We start from the raw sequence: 20391 nt of genomic DNA, 5'->3' as shown, positions 1-20391 counted from the left end.
GCCGAGGCCCCACCAGGAGTCTCGACACTCCACACACTGTCGAGCTTCCAGGACAGAATATCTTTCGAAAATCTGTTGGGTCTGCTCCCTTCTTGAGAGGTGAAATGTATGTGGAATAGAGCACGGCTGGGGTTAGGGCCTGTGCGCTTCTGCTCATCCAGGTCTCTCTCCAGCTATCACGCTTCAGCAGCTGTGCTAGTTCACATCCTGGGCACAAAGGCCAGCTACCTGGCGGGGAACTGAAAAATGTGTGCTTTTAAAATGTTAGTTGTGGTGGTCTGTTGCATTCTTTTGAGTTAAACGACTTTTTGTTTAGAGTACAACTCTGTTATGTTAGCTAAGAATTATAAACAAAAAAAGTACCATTTTCTCCCTTTGGTTTAAAAGCAAAACATTTTGCAGTTCAGTCTGTGTGGGGAAAAAAAGTTTGAGAAAGTATGTTATGCAGACCAGCTGCTTACTACAGAAAGTAAGAAAGGAAAGAAGGAAGGGAGGGAGGAAGGGAGGGAGAGAGGGAGGGAGGGAGGAAAGAAAGAAAGAAAGAGAGAAAGAAAGAAAGAAAGAGAAGAAAGAAAGAAAGAAAGAAAGAAAGAAAGAAAGAAAGAAAGAAAGAAAGAAAGAAAGAAAGAAAGAAAGAAAGAAAGAAAGAAAGAAAGAAAGGAAGGAAGGAAGAAAGAAAGAAAGAAAGGAGGGAGGGAGGGAGGAAGAAAGAAAGAAAGAAAGAAGGAAACAAGAAAGAAAGAAAAGAAAGAAAGAGGGAGGAAGGAAGAAAGGCAGAAAGGCAGAACCTTTTGAGAAGATTCTCAACTGAGAATAGGGCTCCTCCCTGGTCTTGGCCATAGGTGCAGTGTCTGGTTCAGATCCCTGAGCTGGGCGGGTGTGAGAGGGAACCTGGGCAACTTCTCTCACTAATTAGTAGGAAGAACAAGCACAATCAGAATAAATAACTATAAATTCATAGGATACCTTCTAAATGTGACAAAATGTGCACATTGAAAAATACTCATACCTTGACACTTATGCTTAGTCATTCATACTTCAGTGTTTTTCTTATTTAGAATGGATCCAGCTATTTAATGATTATCCATTAGTGTACTCGTTGAGGAAAAGGATAAGGTTTTAAGTTAACATAAGAATCTGAAAACTAACTTCAGTCAGGCATCCTTCAGGATGTAATTACTGTTGGCATAATGTTTCATGAGAATACATACACGTTCTTTAATGTATGAGCGTTTTCAGAATATTCAATTCATAGGAGAACTCACTAGACTTGTCAGAATAGAGCTCCTTAAAGGGATTTTATATTCTAATTAATTAAAACCTTCCAGAGTAGCAAAATATTACGCATGCTTAATATGGATAGATACATACAAAAACATACAGACAGACACTAGTAGAGAGCTTATAGCTTCAATTCAAACATGTCAAGTCACTGACTCATAGATAATACGTGGCTTTACCCTGTCCCACCTAGACAGCTACCAGGGTTGTTGTGTATTCAGCAGTTCGGGCAAGGTGATGTCACTTGCTCAATATGAGGGCAGCAGCGTTCCCACCAATGTTAGTGAGGAGACCTTGAAAGATTTCCTTTGCCCTGAGTGCCATCCTATGGGGGCTGTGAAGGAAATTGCAGACAGGGTTCTGAGGAGTGACCAGGGGTCGTGTGAGTGTCTCCAAAGCTCATCTGAGTGGATAAAACATCCAGCCTGCTTCCCATTAGGTTTCTCAGACTCAGATGATCTTGAGGTCTTGAACCCTGGGGAGCCTCTAACACGAAGAGGAAGGCTAAGGCCCAGGTGACTGCAGGGAGTTGAGGGGGCAAGAGCAGGAAGAGAGGGTCGAGAGTGACGGATAAAGAAGTGGGGCAGGTAGGCTGTTGAAAGTAGAGACCAAAAGGCGCAGAGAAGCAAAGGGAAGGTCTAAGTGGAGAAAAGGGGGACAACCAGCAGGGTGAAGGGAGGGAGAGGTCTTGGAAGAGCTAGCTTGGGGAGTTCCATAGTCACCTGTAGTGGTCATTGAATTTTGCATTGTTTTTAGGGAAACTTGCCTTTTCTGGGATTATGCACTGATTTGGTGCCAGAATGGTAAAGCATGCAGTCAGCATGAAAAGAGGAGAGAATGGGGACTTCCCTGGTGACCCAGTGGTAAAGAATCCACCTTCCAATGCAAGGGACAGGGGTTTGATCCCCGGTGGGGTAACTAAGAGCCCACGTGCCGCGGGGCACCTAAGCCCACGCGCCACAACTACTGAGCTTGCGTACCTCAACAAGAGAGCCCACGTGCCGCAAACTACAGAGCCCACGCGCCACAACTAGAGAGAAAACCTGCACGCCATAACTAGAGAGAAGCCCGCGTGCCGCAACGAAGACCCGACGCAGCCAAAAAAAAAAAAGAAAAAACAGAACTTACAAGCCTGGATATTCAGACTTGTAGCAGCTCATACATTTACTAGTCTCTGAAAGTAAAGCAAAAGAATGGCTCCAAGAGATAGATTGGAAGACGCCTATGGAAGAGTTTCATAAACATGAGACTGAAGATCACCAGAAATGTAGAGAAATTGCCCACAATCTTTATCAGGGTATTCCAAAAGTTCATCAATGCAAACAAAGGCCAGGAGAGACGATTTCTGATTTGAAATCGAAAGATTTGAAAAGACATTCAAACAACATTCTGGCATGGATCCAAAGAGTTTCCTGAATCTTCAGAACAACCCAATATTAAATTCTATTTTTCTAGAATGAATAGATGAAGAATTGGCATGACTGGTTAAAAGATATGAACTTAAAAAAAAAAGATATGAACTTGATTGAGCTACTCTGCATACTCATATGCTTGTCACTATTGCTGACAAGCTCTCTAAAACCTTACAGAAACGAGAAAAAGAAAGAGCTGCCAAGGTGATGAATGTGCAGCTACAACCGTTCAGTGGTCCATCGAGAACACCTGGTTTTTATTGCAAAAAAACCTGGGCATTTTAAAACAGACTGCCACAAGTGCAAAAGAGAGTTAGAACAAGGCAAGATTAACAAGGAGTAGGGATGCTCCAACGATTATGAGAGGGCATTCCCCTCCTTCTCACCAACACCTTACAGAAAATTGAAGTCACAGTCAGAGGGGAAACTTCTAAGGCCCTTGTAGACATGGGGGCTACCTTATCTGTTCTCAGCCCTACCCTCATTCATTGCCCTCTTCCTTGGAGTAAACAGTCGGTTCAAATGGTAAGGGTTTCTAACTTACCTATGCAAGTTTTTTTTTTAAATTTATTTATTATTTATTTTTATTTTTGGTTGCGTTGGGTCTTTGTTGCTGCGCACGGGCTTTCTCCGGTTGCGGCGAGCGGGGACTCCTCTTCCTTGCGGTGCACGGGCTTCTCATTGCGGTGGCTTCTCTTGTTGCGGAGCACAGGCTCTAGGTGCGCTGGCTTTAGTAGTTGTGGCTCGCGAGCTCTAGAGCGCAGGCTCAGTAGTTGTGGTGCACGGGCTGAGTTACTCAGCGGCATGTGGGATCTTCCCGCGCCAGGGCTCAAACCCGTGTCCCCTGCATTGGCAGGCGGATTCTTAACCACTGCACCACCAGGGAAGCCCCTATGCAAGTTTTAAAATCAGAGCCAATAACTTTCCAGCTAGGAACTATCACAGAAGACTTCTGTGTTCCTTTTGGTGAAATGTGTTCCAATTCATTTGATAGGAAGAGACCTTTAAGAGGCACACAATGCCCATATTGCCTTTTGACCTAAAGGCTATATAATTTTAGATTTAGAAAACTTAGATGCAGACCAGAACATAATTATGGAGAAATTGATGGTTATGAAAACAAAAGTTCAGGTAAATTGAGAGGAAATAACGATTTACAAGTGCCTGAGGAATTATGGTCATCTTCTTCCTCAGATATTAATATTATATTAAGGAAATATTATATTCCTTCTACCAGTCCTTGCAATACCTCCATTTTGCCGGTAAGAAAGCCAAATGCAAAAGGCTAGTGGTTTGTTCAGGATCTAAGCACTATAAATAACATTGTGATCCTTCACCACCCACCCGGTTTTTAATCCTCACACCCTGCTCTCAGCTCTTCCAGGAGATATCTTTTGTTTTTCAGTAATAGAAATATGCAGTGCATTCTTTAGTATTACAGTGGAAAAGGAAAGCCAGTATTATTTTTGCCTTTACGTGGGAAGATCATCAGTATACCTGAACAGTTATGCCACAGGGCTATACTGAAAGCCCTACTTATTTTTCTCAAATACTTAAAGCTAATTTGGCTGAGGTGCACTTTCCTAATGGTTCTGCTTTAATTCAGTACGTAGATGATTTGCTTTTGTGTTCTAGAACCAAGCAGGACTCTTAAAGAGACACTATCTGTAAAAACAATTAGCCTCTAAGGGGCTTTAAGGTATCCAAAGACAAACTGCAATTCTGCTTACCAATTGTGAAATATTTAGGTCACTTGATATCTAAAGAAGGATTGTTAATTGATTCTGACAGAATTAAGGGAATACTGGCTTTTTTGTTTCCCAAAACAAAGGAACAGCTAAGAGGATTTCTAGGTCTGAATGGATATTGTAGAAATTGGGTACCTAATTTTTCCCTCATTGCCGAACCCCTTTATGTGCTACTGAAGTCTGACTGATCAGACCCAACTGAATGAACAAAAGAAGGAGAAAAGGCTATTGGTGACTTAAAATCTGCGTTGACTCAGGCTCCGGCACTGGGCCATCCTAATTATAAATTACTATTATTCCTCTTGTGCATGAAGGCCTAGGAAGCACCCTACATGGGCTAACTCAGAGGCATGGTGACCTGCATCGACCCATAGGATATTATAGTCAGTAGTGAAAGGACTCTCACCCTATTTGAGGGCTACTTTAGCAACAGCTCTCTTGTGCAAAGTTACCAAAGAACTTCTAATGGGGTCACCTTTAACTATGCTCCACACTCAATTGAATCTCTTATAAATTCTCATCATACTCAGCGCCGTTCTGTGGGTCGACTTGCCTTCTTACGAGGTATTGTTGCTTTCTTCACCTAATACAGCTTTGGCTCAATGCAATAATCTTAACCCTGAGACTTTGCCTCCAGCACTACAGGAAGAAAACAGCCACAACTGCATTTTACTAACTGACTATCTTCACTCCTAGGAGTGACTTACAAGAAATTTCTATTGATAATGTTGACTTAGTTTCATTTACCGATGGAACTTACTTAAAGGATGAACAGGGACATTACTGAGCTGGATATGCAATAAAATCCACTGTGGATGTAACTGAAAGTTCTTACTTACCAGAAGCAAAGTTGGCACAACAAGCTGAATTAATTGCTCTAATCGGGGCTTGTCAGCTAGCTAAGGCCCAAGTAGGAAATGTTTACACTAATAGCGGCTATGCTTTCAGAGTGGCTCATTATTTTGGAATGCTCTGGAAGGCAAAAGGGATTTCTTACTTCCTCAGGCCAACCCATAAAAAATGGGCAGCTCTTCTCAGAATTATTAGACTTTATACAATTACCCAAACAATTGGTCATTATCAAAATATCTGGACATTCCAAATCTGATTCAATAGAGAGTAAAGGGAATCAATTTGCTGACTCAGCAGCTAAAGGAGCTGCTTTAAGTTCTGTTTCTGTCCAGCTCTGAGAATCTCCACTACTCAAAACTGACCCCAAGGTAACTGTTAAGAAATTCCTTCTACAGGCTCAAGAATAAGGCCCAGAAGATGGAAAACAAATATGGAAGAAGAAAGGAGGACTCTCTGATCCCTCAAAAATATGGTTTGAACAAAATAAGAGGCCTATAGTGCCTCTAGGGCTTAATTACCTTTACACATACATTTGTCAACCCATTGAGGTCCTGAAAGAATGATTTTTATGGGATAAACAATATATTTGGAAACCCTCCCCTAAGGTAGCCCACAAGGCATATGCCCAATGTACCATTTGCCACAAGTATAATCCTGGAAAACCACTTCATGGATCTCAAGCTCACTCAAGGTTCCCCTTCCTAAGGGACTTTTTGAGGTATGGCAATTGGACTTTGTCCAAATGCCACCATCTCAAAGATATAAATATATTTTGGTAATGATCTGTATGTTTTCAAACTAGGTTGAAGGTTTTCCCTGCAGGAGAGAAATGGCTTTAACAGTAGGTAAATTCTTATTGGAAAGAATAATTCTTGTTTGGGAGGTCTCTTCTGAGTTGCATAGTGACTGGGGGACTCCCTTTACTAGACACATAATTAAATCCATTTGTGATATTTGGCCAATAATGAGGCATTTTTACTGCATCTCCAATCTTCAGGATTGGTAGAAAGGACTAAAGGTATTATCAAAACTCAACCTGCAAAACTCTCAGAGGCTTTTTTTTTTTAAAGCGTCTTTTTTTTTTCCTTTTTTATTTATTTATTTATTTATCTATCTATCTATCTATCTATTTATTTATTTATTTATTTATTTTTGGCTGTGTTGGGTCTTCGTTTCTGTGCGAGGGCTTTCTCTAGTTGCAGCAAGTGGGGGCCACTCTTCATCGCGGTGCGCGGGCCTCTCACTATCGCGGCCTCTCTTGTTGCGGAGCACAGGCTCCAGACGCGCAGGCTCAGTAGTTGTGGCTCACGGGCCTAGTTGCTCCGCGGCATGTGGGATCTTCCCAGACCAGGGCTCGAACCCGTGTCCCCTGCATTGGCAGGCAGATTCTCAACCACTGCGCCACCAGGGAAGCCCCAGATAGGATTCTTAACAGCTGTGTTGGAAAGGGCCACATCAGGTCTTATTAACAAATCCCTGTGCTGCAGAACTTTAAGGAGTAAGCTCTTGGACTCACATTTCTCCACTCAAAAAGGCCTCCCCTCCTAAATGGACTACAACTCCTGTTTCAGACACTCAGCTTTGACTAAGACCAGCACTACCAGACCAGGATGAGAAGAAGATGACATCTGAAGTGCATAGCTGACCGAAGATGCTAGATCAGACCTGTATACTAATTAATTTGATAATTGCTCACACTTTTGCTTATGAACCAAATGTATTTCTTTCTTGGGCTCAATCATATGCAAGTTTCAAAAAATCAATCCAAGACTTCCCTGGTGGTGCAGTGTTTAAGAATCCGCCTGCCAATGCAGGGGACACGGGTTCGAGCCCTGGTCCGGGAAATCTCACATGCCGCGGAGCAGCTAAGCCCATGTGCCACAACTACTGAGCCCACGTGCTGCAAATACTGAAGCCCATGTGCCGCAACTACTGAAGCCCATGTGCCGCAACTGCTGAAGCCCATGAGCCTAGAGCCTGCACTCCACAACAACAGCCACAACACGGCAACGAGAAGCCTGCTCACTGCAGCTAGAGAAAGCCCGGGTGCAGCAACGAAGACTCAACACAGCCAAAAATAAATCAATCAATAAATAAATTTTTAAAAAATCAATCCAATTGCTGGGTTTGTGGCCAATTACCTATGTCCAGCACTTCTGGATTACCCTGGTGGATTTCACCTCTCCAGAGTTTAGATTGACTAGCCTTTGGGGATTTTATTTTAGAAGAAATTCTAGTTCTGAGCAAGCCACCACCAATATCACTAAATAAGACCCTCTTACCTGTCCAATTAATGATACCTGTTCTGAATCTGCCCATAAATACTCCTTTTCACCCAGTATTACTCAATGTCAATCAGAGCAGCATGCTGCAGCCAAACCTAAAAAGGTAACCACTCATCTCTTTGGTAGTCCAAAAAAGGAACAAGATAAAACCCCAAAAGAAAAACTAAGTGGGGATTTCCCTGGTGGTGCAGTGGTTAAGAATCCGCCTGCCAGTGCAGGGGACATGGGTTCAAACCCTTGTCTGGGAAGATCCCACATGCCGCAGAGCAACTCAGCCCGTGTGCCACAACTACTGAGCCTGCGTTCTAGTAGGGCCCGTGAGCCACAACTCCTGAGCCTACGTGCCACAACTACTGAAGCCCGCACACCTAGAGCCCATGCTCTGCAACAAGGGAAACCACCGCAATGAGAAGCCCGCGCACCGCAACGAAGAGTAGCCCCTGCTCGCCACAACTAGAGAAAGTCTGCGCGCAGCAGTGAAGACCCAATGCAGCCAAAAAAAAAAAAACAGAAAAAAAAAGAAAACTAAGTGAAGCGGAGATAAGCAATCTACCTGATAGAGAGTTCAAAGAAATGATCATAAAGATGCTCAAAGAACTTGGGAGAAGACTGGATAAACACAGTGAGAAGTTTAACAAAGAGTTAGAAAATATAAAGAACCAAACAGAGTGGAAGAAAACAATAAATGAAATAAAAAACACTAGAAGGAATCAACAGTAGATTAGATGATAGAGGAATGGATGAGTGAACTGGGAAACCAAGTAGTGGAAATCACTCAAGCCAAACAGAAAAAAAGAAAAAGAATTTAAAAAATGGGGACAGTCTAAGTGACCTCTGGGACAACATCAAGTATAACAATATTCACATTATAGGGATCCTAGAAGGAGTAGAAAGAGAAAGGGGCAGATAACATATTTGCAGATGTTATAGCTATAAACTTCCCTAACGTGGGAAAGGAAACAGTGATCCAGGTCCAGGAAGCACAGAGAGCCCCAAAGATGATCAATCCAAAGAGGTCCAAACCAAGACCCACTGTAACTAAAATAGCAAAAATTAACCAGTTAGGAGACTATTACTACAACACCATGTAGGAGTCAGGGTGGTTTGGACCTGAATTTTGCATTCTAATTATATAATGCAAGTAGATTGGCAGTAAATTAGAGATTAGTGCGAGAGCGAGAGAGGCACCAAGGATAACGGCAAGTTTTCCCACCTGAGCCCCTAGAAGGATGGAGTTCACTTGACAAAGAAGAGGAAGGCTTTGGGAGGACCAGGTGGGAGGTGAGGGAGAATAAAGTCTTGGTGTGGATATGTTATGCTGGAGGTGCTTCATGACAGCCAGGACACATACCCCAGGTTGACTTAACTCATTCTCTTCCAATCCCCTTGAAAAACATATGAAAGCCTGGGAAGCTAATGATAGCAATTCCCAGAATCTCTGACTGCAGATTCATGTTGTGGAAGAGGAAAGTGGTTCCTGTAAGATGTATGTTGTGCTTCCCTAAGCTCTTAGGGTCCCAGTTTGTCCCCTTCTGAAGCTGAACAAAGGAAAGCATCTGCTGGTGCAAATTGCAGCAGAGGTGCTGTGGCCCAAAATCAATGTGGCAGTAGAATCCTGATTTCCCAGGTTGTTCATCCAGAAAGGAGCTTCCTAGGCGAGCCAGATCTTCAGTCATGTCTTTGGGGTTCTTTCTGGAATCTGCAGCTAGATCGTTCCAAATAAATAAAAAAAGTAATACTTTTTAAAAAGGGAGGAAGACAAAAACACGAATTCAAAAAGATATATGCATCCCTATGTTCACTGCAGCATTATTTACAATAGCCAAGATATGGAAGCAACCTAAGTGTCCATCAATCGATGAATGGAGAAGGAAGATGTGGTGTATATATACAATGGAATATTACTCAGTCATAAAAAGAATGAAATCTCGTTATTTGTGACATCATGGGCGGACCTAGAGGGTATAATTCTAAGTGAAATAAGTCAGAGAAAAATACCATATAATTTCACTTATATGTGGTATCTAAAATACAAAACAAATGAGCAAACATAACGAAACAGAAACAGATTCATAGATAGAGAGAATAAACAGGTGGTTGCCAGTGGGGAAGGGGTGGGGGGATAAGTGATATAGGCGAGGGAGATTAAGAGGTACAAACTTCCAGTTACAAAGTACATGAGTTACGGGGATGAAATGTACAGCATGGAGAATATAGTCAATAATAATGCAATATCTTTGTATGGTGACAGATGGTAATTAAACTTAGCATACTGAACGTTTTGTAATGTATAGAAATATTGAATCACTATGTTGTGCACCAGGAACTAGCATAGAGTTGTGGGTCAATTATATTTCAAACAAACAAACAAACAAACAAGCTCATAGAAAAAGAGATTAGATTTGTGGTTACTAGAGGCGATATGGGGGGAGGAGGAATTGGATGAAGGCAGCCAATAGGTACAAATTTCCAGTTATAAGATAAATAAGCACTAGAGATGTAATATACAACATGATTAACATAATGAACACTCTGTATGTTATATAGGAAAGCTGTTGACAGTGAATCTTTTTTTTAAATAAATTTATTTATTTTTATTTTTGGGTGTGCTGGGTCTTTGTTGCTGCGCGCGGCTTTCTCTAGTTGCGGTGAGCGGGGGCTACTCTTGTTGCAGTGCACGGATTTCTCATTGCGGTGGCTTCTCTTGTTGTGGAGCACATGCTCTAGGCACGTGGGCTTCAGTAGTTGTGGCCCGTGGGCTCAGCAGTGTGGCTCAGGGGCTCTAGAGCGCAGGCTCAGTAGTTGTGGCGCACGGGCTTAGTTGCTCCGCAGCATGTGGGACCTTCCCGGACCAAGGCTCGAACCCGTGTCCCCTGCATTGGCAGGCGGATTCTTAACCACTGTGCCACCAGGGAAGCCCCGACAGTAAATCTTGAGTTCTCATCACAAGGGAAGAAATAAAAATAAAAAAGGAAGGCCATTTACGAACTGTGATGATACTGGGTCATGAAACAAGAATTATGATTTTACAATTCCATGCTCCTGATGTAGAAAAACAAAAAACAGAGAATATAGGTCAGTATCCATCATAGGTAATACGGACAAAGACCAAAGAAGTTTGGGCTTCGTCCGTATTATGAATCTTAATCAGATGTGTAAGGTCTTCCCCAAAGCAGGCATATCTTTTTGACGTGGGTGACCTATAACCTCAAGGAGATTTTAAACTGCCATGTAGCCCCACTACAGTTATCATAAGTACATTATCATTCTTTTTTTATATAAATTTATTTATTTGTTTGGCTGTGTTGGGTCTTCATTGCTGCGCATGGGCTTTCTCTAGTTCCGGTGAGCGGGGGCTACTCTTTATTGCGGTGCGTGGGCTTCTCATTGTGGTGGCTTCTCTTGTTGCAGAGCAGGGCTCTAGGCACGTGGGCTTCAGTAGTTGTGGCACGCGGGCTCAGTAGTTGTGGTGCACAGGCTTAGTTGCTCCACAGCATGTGGGATCTTCCCGGACCAGGGCTTGAACCCGTGTTCCCTGCTTTGGCAGGCGGATTCTTAACCACTGCGCCACCAGGGAAGTCCCAACATTATCATTCTATTCCTGAATTCACACCGTGAGCAAAAGCAGTTCCTCCTCCTCCTGTTGGATATCCTCTTCTCTAGGATTTGTGACAACACTGGATGTGGTGTGATAAGCCCTGTGTCTCTGTGTGCTCCGCTTCAGAGTGATCACGGGGAACATTCTGGCTCCTCCAGTTGGGGCCACGCTGCGCAAATCTGCTCCAAACCGCACCAGCTCCTCTGGATGGAACCCAAGCATCTCTGTTTCACGTGTGTTGGGGCTACTGACGGGTGTTTTAAATTTAGGACTATCTAAGGTCTTCCCTCTTGGAAAATGAGGACTCAGCTGTTTTCTTCCACATCACAACACACACCCCGTTCCCATCCTCATTTCGGCAGTATTTTCATAAGACCAACATTTAGTATGAACTTTATTATGTGTATATATATTGCTATTCACATCTGACCCAACTAGTTGTGATTTCTTCCCCCCCCCCCCCCAACTCCCTTGGATTGTGAAGTCGATATTTGCGTCATGAAGGACAACAGAGCCGCACCATCTTCCCACTATGAGCCTCAGAGGGCAGCAAGGGTAGTCAGTCTGACCGACTTTTAGAGACTTAAAATGACAGAGTAGAAGAGGTCAAACTCCTCCAAGTCTCCATGCACAACCCTCCAGGTTACCCTGCTGTGGTGCTGCCCTCTGGTGTCAAACGGACAAACTGCAGCTCCTACTAAGATCAAACCTTTCTTTTCCCAGAAGGAGCCCATCAACCCATGGTCGTTCCTAGGGGCAGAGCCAGCTACATAAATTGCAGGACCCAGTGGAAAGTGAAAATGCAGGGCTCCCTGTTCAAAAAATTATTACGAATTTCAAGATGGTGAAAGCAGAGTCTTAACCTTGCAAGGTCTTTCTGAGTGACTGTGACTGCTCAGATTGCCAGCCCCTGAAGCCCACCCTGCCTCACAGGGCAAATGGATGTGTTCATGCTCCTTGTGAATCTACTCCAATCTCAATCCATAAGAAACCTACAGAAATGGTGAGCTCTGACTGTCTTTAAATCCCCAACAAAAGGGTTTTCTTTCTTTTGAAAGCTTCATGTTTGGGGTGCTGACAATTAATAGGCAGGTATTTGGCTCTGTCTCACCAAATCAGTGAGCAAATTTGAGATGATTTTAGGATCAAAAAGAATAAGTGGGGTGGATTGGGAGATTGGGATTGACGTATATACACTGCTATGTATAAAATAGATACCCAGGGCTTCCCTGGTGGCGCAGTGGTTGAGAATCTGCCTGCCAATGCAGGGGACACAGGTTCGAGCCCTGGTCTGGGAGGATCCCATATGCCGCGGAGCAACTGGGCCCGTGAGCCACAGCTACTGAGCTTGCGCGTCTGGAGCCTGTGCTCCGCAACAAGAGAGGCCGCGATGGTGAGAGGCCCGCGCACCGCGATGAAGAGTGGCCCCCGCTTGCCACAACTGGAGAAAGCCCTCGCACAGAAACGAAGATCCAACACAGCAAAAATAAATAAATAAATAAATATTAAAAAAAAAAAAAAAAAAAAATAGATACCCAATGAGAATCTACTGTATAGCACAGGAAACTCTACTCAACGCTCTGTGGTGACCTAAATAGGAAGGAAATCTAAAAAAGAGTGGATATATGTATACGTATCACTGATTCACTTTGCTGTACACCTGAAACTAACACGACATTGTAAAGTAACTATACTCCAATAAAAATTAATTAAAAAAGAATAAATGAAACACACTGATTTTATAAAAAAGCCATAATTTTCCTCAAAAAAGAGATGGCAAACTCCTCACCCTGAAAGTCAAGGCTTCCAGCTCAGGTCCTGTCCTCCTAGCACGACCGGGCTCGAGGGGTGAAGGAAGCCCCTTTGCACAGGAGGTGCCTGCATCTGAATGCAGGAGGGAGGAGAGAGTTTGTGACTGTCCTTGTGCACCTGGACAACAGAACAGGCTCAGGCCAGGAACAGGTTGGGGGATGCAGCAGTGGTCAGGCGGGTGGAGCTGGGGACATGATAGCCACAGGCACTTAGGTGCCCCCTCAAGCCCGCACAGGATCTGAGAGACTATGGAGGTTATGTTGGGCAGACAGGGCTGTCCCTGTCTGTACCGGGGGTGGTCTCCTCACCCTTGAGGGGGACAGTGCAGTAGTTTCTTGTGGCTGCCACAACAAATTACCGCACATTTGGTTTCTTAACACAACAGAAGGTTATTCTCTGACAGTTCTGGAGGCCAGAACTCCAAAATCAAACTATTAGCCAAACCCCACTCCCTCCACAGGCTCTAGAAGAAATTCAGTTCCTTTCCTCTTCCAGCTTTTGGTGGCTGTCAGCATTCCTCAGCTTGTGCCGGCATCACTCCAATCTCTGCCTCTATCTTTACGTGGCCCTCTCCTCTGAGTGTCTTCTCCTCTTCTGTTTCTTAGGACACTTATCATTGGGTTTAAGACTCAGCATGCTGAATCAGGACGCTGCTGCCACAGTGATTTTGGGCCAGAGCACTTGTGCTGTGATTTGCACCAGCAAATGCTTTCCCATGTTCAGTTTCTGGGGAAAATAAACTTGGGATCCAACACCTCCACAGCCCTGAGAGGTGGGAGAAACCCAACATTTATCTCACAAGAACCACTTCCCTCTTCCACAATGTACCATGGGTGAATCTGCTGTCAGTGAATCCTGGAATTGCTGTCTTCAGTTTCCCAGACTTTCATGTGTTTTTTTTTTTAAATAAATTTATTTATTTATTTGGCTGCTTTGTTGCTGCTCACAGGCTTTCTCTAGTTGCGGCGAGCGGGGGCTACTCTTCCTTGCGGCACATGGGCTTCTCATTGCGGTGGCCTCTTTTGTTGAGGAGCACGGGCTCTAGGTGCACGGGCTCAGCAGTTGTGGCACGCATGCTTAGTAGTTGTGGCTCGCAGGCTCTAGAGCACAGACTCAGTAGCTGTGGCGCACGGGCTTAGTTGCTCCACGGCATGCGGGATCTTCCCGGACCAGGGCTCAAACCCGTGTCCCCTCCATTGGCAGGCGGATTCTTAACCACTGTGCCACGAGGGAAGTCCCTTTCATGTGTTTTTTAATGGGGTTGGAAGAGAATGAGCTAAGTCAATCTGGGGTACCTATCCTACCCGTCATGGGTCTCCTCCAACATAACATGTCCACAAGCAAGACATTTATTCCTTCCACCTCCCAACCTGATCCTCCCAAGTTTTCCTCTTCTCAGTCAAGGGCAACTCGATCCTTCCACGTGCTCATGTCAGAAATCTTGGCATTATCCTTGATTCCTCTCTCGCTTTTGCACTAATAGCCAATCCACTGGCAAACACTGCAGTCTGTCTACAGAATATTAATAGAACCTAAACACTCAGGTCCAAACTACCATCACTCCCACACGGGGTTACTGTAACAGTCTCCTAACTGGTTTTCCTGCTGTCTCCTTGCTCCCACCCCCTTCCCTTATAGCAATCTCCTCACTGTAGGATCACTCGATCCTTAGAGATGAATTCTCTTAAAACCCAAGTGAGGTCATTCTTTTACCACTCAACCCCTCCCTGTTGCTTACATCTCAATTACACCAAAACTCAAACTCCTCACCACAGCCCACAAGGCCCTACATTAGAAAGTCTACAGTGAAGAAAATGTCAGGTGAAATAAACAGAGCAGCTAGCGATGTGATTTGATTCACTTCCTGGCCCAAGCTCCTTAGCTCCTTGCAGATCACGCACTGAGGAACACTACGTTGTACAGTCTGGTCCCTGCCTGTACTTCTCATATCATTCTACTCATCCCATACACTGTGATCACAGTGGCTTCTGACCCTCAAACATGCCAAGCTAGGTCTTCCCTGGTGTCGCAGTGGTTAAGAATCCACCTGCCAATGGAGGGGACACGGGTTCTAGCCGTGTCGGGAAGATCCCACACGGGAAGATCCCACATGCCGCGGAGCAACTAAGCCCATGCTCCACAACTACTGAAGCCTGCGCGGCTAGAGCCCATGCTCCGCAGCAAGAGAAGCCACTGCAATGAGAAGCCCGTGCACCGCAACGAAGAGTAGCCCTGGCTCGCCGCAACTAGAGAAAGCCCACGTGCAGCAACGAAGACCCAACGCAGCCATAAATAAATAAATAAATTTATTTATTTTAAAAAAAAAAAAAAAGACATGTCAAGCTAGCTCCTGCCCCAGAGCCTTTGCACTGCCTTTTCCCACTCCCTGGAATAATCTTCCTCCAGAGACCTACATGACTGCTTCCTCTCTTCTTTCAGGTCTCCCCCAAATGTCATCTTGTCATGGAGGATTTTTCTGACCATCTTATGTAAAATAGAGAGACCCCCCCACTCCCACCCCCCAACTCACTCACTCCCTATCTCCTTCATCCCAGTTCATTTCCCTGTACAGGACTTATCGCTATCTCCTCCATGAGGCCAGTGACTGTTTCATTCACTTTTGTGTCCCCTACAACCACTATAAACCTGCACAGAAGAGGTGCTCATTATTCAAAAAATGAATTAACTCACTTGTGAATAATTGCATGTTGGAATTGAGTATAGTTACTTCAGTTTCACTGTCTGTAAAACGTAAGTAATTCCAGCCCTGTCAACATGTAGGAATTGTGTAAGGCTGGTCCTCATTGCTTATATGCACTACTTAACTATGTAACAAAACGCCCCGATATTAAGATTGCTCCATGTCTGAAATGATGAGAGACCTGAAAACTTTATAAACTACGGCCACGATAATACATGATTAATTTTTGTATAGGGGATACTGAGGAACCAAAATCTTGGGTGATACATGCTGGAGAAGGAATAGTGGCATCCTTTTGGAGGTTCCACTCTCCTTGCTTATCATGTCTCCCTTCACATCATCTCTGCAGCAACCCTGGGAGAATCACACTGTTCTCATGCTGCTTTTATAAAGAGGAAAGAGAGGCTCACACTGGTGTCGTCTCTTAACCAAGCCACACGATTCAGTGAGACTCTTTTCTCGTTCTCTGTACTAATCTGCACACACACACTCACACAACTTACATATATTAGACACACTGATTAGTGTCTGCCTTCCTTTTACTGAACATTATTTCTCTGAGATACAGCCAAGCTGGCGTGTGTGGTCTTATTTCTCTCATTTTCATCGCTGTAGGGTTTTTACACTTCCTCAGGAAATGACACCTATATTTATTACAGTTAGGATCATCAGATGTCTATGGGCGTGATCTGGATACTTTAAATGGAAAAGGTCATTGTACTTTTAAAAGCATATTACACTTTTCAAAGGGCAATATTTTTACAGTTAATAAGGAGATATGATCTATTTATTTTCTATAAGCACAAGCTCATTACTCTTCAAGAACCTGGGATTGTATTGGGAGACAGGATTATTTTATATTTGGAAAGAATCATATAATCTTATTTTAATAGAAGAGTTTGTTAATTGCAAAAGGCAATAGAATGTCCTTTATCAAAAATGGGTCATTATGTTTAAAAATATTATTTATATTAAAGATAAGGCAATCATATGTTTAAAAACAAGATGATTATGAAACAAAACAATGAACAGTACTTTATAAGCTAGTTCAGTTAGGAAGTATGAGAAAGGTCATACCATAAAAATTAATAAAATATGATAAAGCTAACACCTGGGTAACCACTGATGTCAGGAAATAGTTCATTGCTGTCATTTAGAAGCACCTCTGTGTACATTCCACAAACTCCCTTCAACCTAGAAGTGACAATTCCCTGAATTCATGGTCATTTCCGTTATTTACTTCACAGTTTTCCCAACTACACCTGAATCTAGAGATTGAGGTTTAGAGTTTGTTTTCTTGAACTTCTAATAACACATATCATACTCCAAGTGCCAACTTATCTTGAATCTTTTACTCGCTATTAGGTTGTAAGTTTCAAGCAAGTAGGGGTCATTCCTTTCTTTTACCTTTATTTTTTACTGTAGTAAAATACCCATAAATCAGATTTGTCGTTTTAAACATTTTTAAGTGCACAATTCATTGGCATTAAGTACATTCACAATGTTGTGTAACCATGAGCACTATTTCCAGATGTGATTTTGTCTTTTCAACAGTTCAGGATGATCCATTTGTAAGCAATATTAAACCACAATCATTGCTACTGGTTTGCAACTCATTATCTTAAAAAAAAAAAGATGGTATTGTTTTTAAACATTCCATGACCGACTGGTTGTATAGAACTGGAGCCATCTTGCCCACCACAAGTACAAGCATCCTCTCGATTAGAAATTAGACTTCCAGTTCAACAACAGCAGTGATTATTTCTTTGGCCATACCATTATTTGTCTGTTAGGGATATCCTTATCTCATCCATGACAAATGCACCCATGATATCCACTAGCCCTTCCATGGCATTGTCCTTTGCACATGAAATACACGAACGCTTGTAAAACACAGTGAGTGTGTTTTTTTGCTTCAGTCCCGGTTCTCCCTTCATCCCTGGAGAGTCAGCCGTGGAAGAAGTAAAGGATACGGCCTCTGCTCACTCCGCACATCAGAGGTGCTCCCAGCCAGTAAGCACGAGCCACAGCGCCCAGATCCGCGAGCCACCTGCAGTCATCACCCTCTAGCCAGACTGGCTGGTGTGACACTCAGTAGGACCTGTGGCCCAGCCTGCAAGTTAGCAAGATCCCCAGGGGGCTTTGAGGAGGTGAAAGTGAGGCTCCAGGAGAGGCTGAAGAGCAGCCTGGGTGCAGGGAGAGGTGAGAAGGGGTTGAGGGCTGAGATGACCTTAGAGTGAGTGGAGCCTCGAAAACAGAGAAAATCGGGGAATACCCCAGAGGATCTGGGATAAAATTGGAGGGAGGGTAACTCCCCAGGAGTCAAAACTATTTCCATGCAGTTTTCCTTCTTCGTACATTAAAGGCTTCCATAGTATAACATGCTCTTGCAGACACTAATCCGAACTTGCCCTTTCCCATCAACGGTTGGTTTGATATTAAACCTACCAGGATTCAGAAATTGTGTATAACGTCCATGTGCTCAAATTAGTCCAGTTTAAAGACTTCTCTCCCTCAGGAGCATGGAATGTCCTCTTCTTAGGGCCACCTGACAAAGTTTTAATATGACAGGGATCTAGGCTGAGACTCGAGAGCAAAAGGACCATCAGGACTTGTTCCCTCTGTTTTTGATTTAAAGTGACAGGACTTCTCATTGTTGCTGTAGAGGTGGATATTTCCAAGCTATGTTTTGAGTGTTAAAGGCTAAAGAGCACTGCAGGCTGCATCTTTGCAGGTCAGACCCAGGAGAGGTTCCCCACTGGGTGGTTGTTCCTCTCACACCTTTTCCCCTCCACAGTCTCTCTTGACTCCTGCAGGGGTTCCTTCTGTGACTTCAGAGATCCATCACTACCCCAAGCCCCTGCTATGTGTTATCTGGAAGGGCAGCCCCTGCAAAGTTGGTCTCTCAGACCACTGGCAGGCAGTGATGCCAGGCATTAGGGACTTGAAAGCTGCAAAAACTCCCAGGGAAAGGGAAGGTCAGTTCAACAAGCCCAGGGCATATGAGTCCAGCGTGGGGACCATGGCCCAGGGCTGTTGGTGAGGTTCAGAAGCTGTGGCAAGAAATCATGTCTCCCAGGGAAGTGCAATCAAAACTACATCACGACACCAGCTCACACCCATTAGGATGGATCCTATCAAAACCCAGAAAAACACAAGTGTTGGCAATGATGTGAAAAAATGGGAACCCTTGGGCACTTTGGTGGGAATGTATAATGCAACAACTGCTTAGGAGACCAGTATAGCGGTTCTTCAAAAATTAAATGTAGAATTACTGTATGATCCAGCAATTTCACTTCTGGGTATATACCCAAAAGAATTGAAAGCAGGGTCTCAAGGAGATATTTGTACACACATGTTCACAGCAGCATTATTCACAATAGCTAAAACGTGAAAGCAACCCAAGTCACCATGGACAGATGAATGGATAAGCCAAATGTGGTAGATACATACAATGGAATTTATTCAGCCTCAAAAAGGAAGGAAACTCTGCAATATGCTACAACATGGATGAAACTTGAGGACATTATGCTGAGTGAAATAAGCCAGTAAGAAAAGACAAGTACGCTACAATTTCACTTACATGGGGTACTTAGCGTAGTCAAAATCATAAAGGCAGAAAGTGCACTGGTGGTTGCCAGGGACTGTGTGGAAGGGAGAATGGGGAGTTCTTGTTGAATAGCTATAGTTTCAGTTTTACAAGGTGAAAAGAGTTACGGGTACGGATGGCAGTGATGGTTGAACAACTATGTGAAAGTCTTTAACGTCAGTGAACTGTACACGTAAAAATGGTTAAGTTGGTAAATTTTATGTTATGCGCATTTTACCACAACAAAGAAAGAAAAAAGACAGAAATCATGTCTCTTAATGTGAAGTCAAATGGTACCCTTGAATACAGAATGAAGATGGTCCCAAGTACATCATCTGGCTCTCCTGGTGCTGACGATGGCTGACGTTCTGAGCGGTTGTTCTGGTTCCCTTTCACGTGACTTTACAGCTCCCACAGGCTCTGAGAGGGTTCCCTTGCTGCCCTAACTTGGGGACTGTGCCTGGGGAGAAATGAATCAAGGGAGATCTTTTTGGTGTCCCTTTGAAAAATGCTCTCTTTGCCTTAACTATCTCTTAATGCCATGGGTAACTCTCCTCCTCTCTCCTCTCCTGCCGCTGACTACATGCCTCACCACTGCGGCGCTAACACAGTCTAATATCTTCAGAAAAGGCAAACCACTTCAATACAAGAGGAACCTCAATGGCCACACAGGGTGATAGACTTGGGAAGTACTCTGTGGAATCATCTAAGCTGTCTCCCTCCTCATCATCTCTGATCCTCTTTCGTCCTTTCTTTTACACCTTAGCCTCTTCAGCTCTCTTGAATCCTTTAATCTATCCCCCCACCCCGTCCACACTCCTACCGCCTCCACCCCTCTCTCCACCCCTGCCAGACCTCTCCCCTCCCACCTTGGCCTCTCTACTCTCCAGAATCACTGGAGCTTTGGGCCTCCACCCCCATCTCAAAGGCCCCAAGGGTAACTGCCCGAGGCTGAAGCAGGCTGATTGGAAACAGGAAATGAACCCTCAAACCACCCGCACTTTGTACTTATCGTGCTCAGAGCTTCCCCTTCAAGGCAGGAGGTTCTCAAAAGCCCCAGGGTTCTTAACCCCAAATTTCTCCCTCAAAAAACTTTAATTATCGTAAAAAGCA

At 43.9% G+C, this 20391-nt stretch overlaps 1 long non-coding RNA gene across 1 annotated transcript in view; it reads right to left on the bottom strand.

The window, feature by feature from the left end:
* Positions 1-6427: 6427 nt before the first annotated feature.
* Positions 6428-20391, bottom strand: part of LOC309649182 — a 109861-nt gene continuing 95897 nt past the window's right edge. Inside the window, exon 2 of the long non-coding RNA XR_014256976.1 lies at positions 6428-10620. This is a non-coding gene — a long non-coding RNA (uncharacterized lncRNA). The remainder of the gene's footprint in view (positions 10621-20391) is intronic.

This window comes from Balaenoptera physalus (genome assembly GCF_965194825.1).
Source record: "Balaenoptera physalus genome assembly, chromosome: 19".
NCBI classification, from domain to species: Eukaryota; Metazoa; Chordata; class Mammalia; order Artiodactyla; family Balaenopteridae; genus Balaenoptera; species Balaenoptera physalus.
The sequence above is the reverse complement of the archived record's forward strand: the minus strand, read 5'-3'. Positions and strand labels throughout refer to the sequence as shown.